Source organism: Astatotilapia calliptera, unplaced genomic scaffold (assembly GCF_900246225.1).
Source record: "Astatotilapia calliptera unplaced genomic scaffold, fAstCal1.2 U_scaffold_2, whole genome shotgun sequence".
In the NCBI taxonomy this organism is placed as follows: domain Eukaryota; kingdom Metazoa; phylum Chordata; class Actinopteri; order Cichliformes; family Cichlidae; genus Astatotilapia; species Astatotilapia calliptera.
Genome location: NW_020535729.1, coordinates 966,235 through 969,823, shown reverse-complemented (window position 1 = coordinate 969,823; position 3,589 = coordinate 966,235). Strand labels below are relative to the sequence as shown.

Genomic DNA, 3,589 nt, shown 5'->3' with positions numbered 1-3,589 from the left:
AGCAGTTTTTAGTGATTCTGGAAACACACCTGATAATAAAGAAAAGTTGACGATCTGTAACAGGTCTGACTCTAAAGTCTTTGAGACCTTTTTGAAAAAACTTGTTGGCAGGACATCTAAACAGCAGGAGCAGGAGTTCAGTTGACCTTAGATGTCCTCCAGGTCTTTGCTGTTAATCGGGTGAAACTGTTTCATGGTGTTTAAACAGTTTTTTGGTGGACACAGTACATATCCTGGATCTGCTGTTGATGTACCAATTGCTTGTCTAATTTTTTGGATTTTTTCTGTGAAGAATTTGGCAAAGTCATTGCAGGCCATGGTCGAATGAAGTTCAGCTGCCACTGACACAAAAGGGTTTGTTAGCCTGTCAACTGTAGAAAATAAGACCCGAGCATTATGGCTGTTTTTAGTGATGATGTCAGAGAAGTAGGACCTCCTTGCACTCCTCAGTTGTAAATTATAATTGTGAAGTTTCTCTTTATAGATGTCATAGTGAACCTGGAGGTTTGTTTTTCTCCATCTGCGCTCAGCTTTCCTACACTCTCTTTTTTCATTTTTTACCAGTGTGGAGTTTCTCCATGGAGACTTTTTCCTTCCAGAGATAACCTTCACCTTAATGGGAGCAATAGTGTCCATTACATTTAACATGTTAGCATTGAAGCTATTGACGAGCTCATTGACTGACCCTCTGGACAGGTCAGGTGTTAATGGGAAGACCTGGTTAAAAATTGCACTACTGTGTTCAATTATACACCGTTTTGTGATCACTGTTGTTGATATATTTGTGTGGACTGAGATTTTACTTTCAAAGAAAACACAGTAATGATCAGACACGCCCACATCAGACACAGTAACCTTTGAAATGCTCAGGCCCTTGGAGATCAGTAGGTCAAGAGTGTGTCCTCTATTATGTGTGGCCTCCAGCTTTCTTGGAGTCCCGCCTAGGGACTCCAAGAAAGCTGGGTACTCTGAAGCACAACTCGGCGCATAAGCGCAGACGACAGTCAGGACCCGCCCGACCAGAAGGAGCAAGCAACAAATCCTCCCCTCCACTGGGAGAAACCCAAATATACAGGCAGCAAGCTGAGGGATACTAGAATACCCACCCCAACTCGTCGCATCTCACCAGGGGCAACTCCAGCCCATGGACAAAATAGCCTCTTGGATCCCTGGGACACACAAACCTCTCCACCACGATATGGTAGCGATTCACAGCAGGAATTTTTAATATTATTTAACGGTAATAAACAACATTTCTGACTGAAATCGTCTATGAATTAGTGAAAGTCAAATTGAGGGAATAAAGACAAGGACTTAAACTCAAAGGTTAAACTCCATCTTGAGCCGTTGTTTGTGTCAGACAGAATTTGATGTTGATGCTGTTACAATAACTGCTAGCACTTCAGTGAGAGGACCCAAAATCTGCAACAAATTAAATCCACCTTAACATCACCTGTATTTGTGTGACAGCACTACACTCCAACTAAAGGGGACCTGACAAATAACCAGAACAGTCTAAAATAAAAACTGCCAAACAGCTAAGTCACACTTTATTGTATGAGATTCAAAAAAGATTTTGTTTCCTGACTTGCAGTGAACATCTGCACTCTGCTGTCATACTCACACATTTATAACAGGAAGTGGAAAGAAGCTCGATCCCTCACGTCACTTACATGCAACAAACCAGGAAACAGGATGTTCTTCTTCATCAGTGCAGAGAGACGCACAGACGATCATACTGAGCTCAGACCAAACTAACAGCTTCCTCTGAGTGAGTCCAGCTACAGGAGAGAAAAGTGGAAAACTCCAACACTGCTGCTTCAAGCTGCTGACGCTCCACACACTGAATGTGAGTTTGAGCAAAAACACGACTCAAAGTAAGTTTCAGTGAAGGTGGTAGAGGAGGGAGGGGAGCCAGGACTGACTGTACTTCCTGTCTGCTGTTTTCAGCTTCACTCACAGACTCAATGGCTTCCAGATCAGAGGTGGATCTCTGCTGTCCGGTCTGTCAGGAGGTCTTCAGAGATCCTGTTCTTCTGTCATGTAGCCACAGCTTCTGTGAACACTGTTTGAAGAGATGGTGGAGAGAGAGACCAACACACGAGTGTCCAGTTTGTAAGGAAATATCAGTTTATGAACCACCTTTAAACCGAGCTTTAAAGAACCTGTGTGAGTCGTTCTTACAGGAGAGAGATCAGAGAGCTTCAGAGGCTCTCTGCAGTCTGCACTGTGAGAAACTCAGACTCTACTGTCTGGACCATCAGCAGCCAGTGTGTCTCGTCTGCAGAGACTCAGAAAATCACACCAATCACAGATTCAGACCCATCGATGAAGCTGCACAACAACACAAGAAGGAACTTCAGGAAACTCTGGAGCCCTTAAAGAAGAAGTTAAAGGTTTGTGAAGAAGTTCAAGTGAAGTTTGATCAAACAGCAGAACACATTAAGGTCCAGGCCCGACACACAGAGAGGCAGATTAAGGAGCAGTTTAAGAAGCTTCACCAGTTTCTCGCAGAGGAAGAGGAGGCCAGGCTGGCTGCACTGAGGGAGGAAGAGGAGCAGAAGAGTGGGATGATGAAGGAGAAGATGGAGGCTCTGAGCAGAGAGATAGCAGCTCTTTCAGACACAGTCAGAGCCACAGAGGAGGAGCTGAGAGCTGAAGACGTCTCATTCCTGCACAACTACAAGGCTGCAGTGGAAAGAGTCCAGCGCTGCCCCCTGCTGGATGATCCACAGCTGCCCTCAGGAGCTCTGATAGACCAGGCCAAACACCTGGGCAACCTGACCTTCAACATTTGGAACAACATGAAGGACGTGGTCTCCTACACTCCTGTCATTCTGGACCCAAACACTGCTGATCCAAACCTCATCCTGTCTGAAGATCTGACCAGTGTGAGAGAAGGAGAGAAGCAGCAGCTTCCTGATAATCCAGAGAGGTTAAATGGATTAATCTTCTCAGTTCTGGGCTCTGAGGGCTTTAACTCAGGGACTCACAGCTGGGATGTTGATGTTGGAGAGAGTACATGGTGGGGACTCGGTGTGTTAGCAGAGTCTGTGCAGAGGAAGGGAGACATAGAGTCTGGATTATGGAGAATAGGGTGCAGTTTAGGTATGTACTACACACTCTCACCATCAGCTCCTCTCACTGATCTCTCAGTAGAGAAGACGCTCCAGAGGATCAGAGTGAATCTGGACTGGAACAGAGGAAAGCTGTCGTTCTCTGATCCTGATACTAACACACGCATACATTCCTTCACACACACTTTCACTCACAGGATGTTTCCATACATTAACACTGATGATACAGTGAAGGTGTTGCCGTTGAAGGTGTCAGTGTCAGTGCAGCAGATGAGTTGAGGATGATGATGTTTCTAATGTTGTTTCCTGTCAGTGAGTTGAAGCTGTTAAACTGCAGCTGTCCTCCTGCTGCCCCGTTGTTCCAAAGCTCTTTGTTTCTCTTTTAGTTTCACTGTTTCTTTCTGTTTCTTCTGTCCACCTTCTCACATGGAAAATCATTTCACTGTTTCTCACTGAATGACTCCCCAAACTAGATTTGAAATTCTATCAAGTTTCTAATCATTACAAGTGAT

At 44.9% G+C, this 3,589-nt stretch overlaps 1 pseudogene; it reads left to right on the top strand.

Annotated features, from left to right (window-relative positions):
* Positions 1-912: 912 nt before the first annotated feature.
* On the top strand, positions 913-3,375 carry LOC113017746 (nuclear factor 7, brain-like; annotated as a pseudogene).
* The last annotated feature ends 214 nt before the right edge of the window (positions 3,376-3,589 follow it).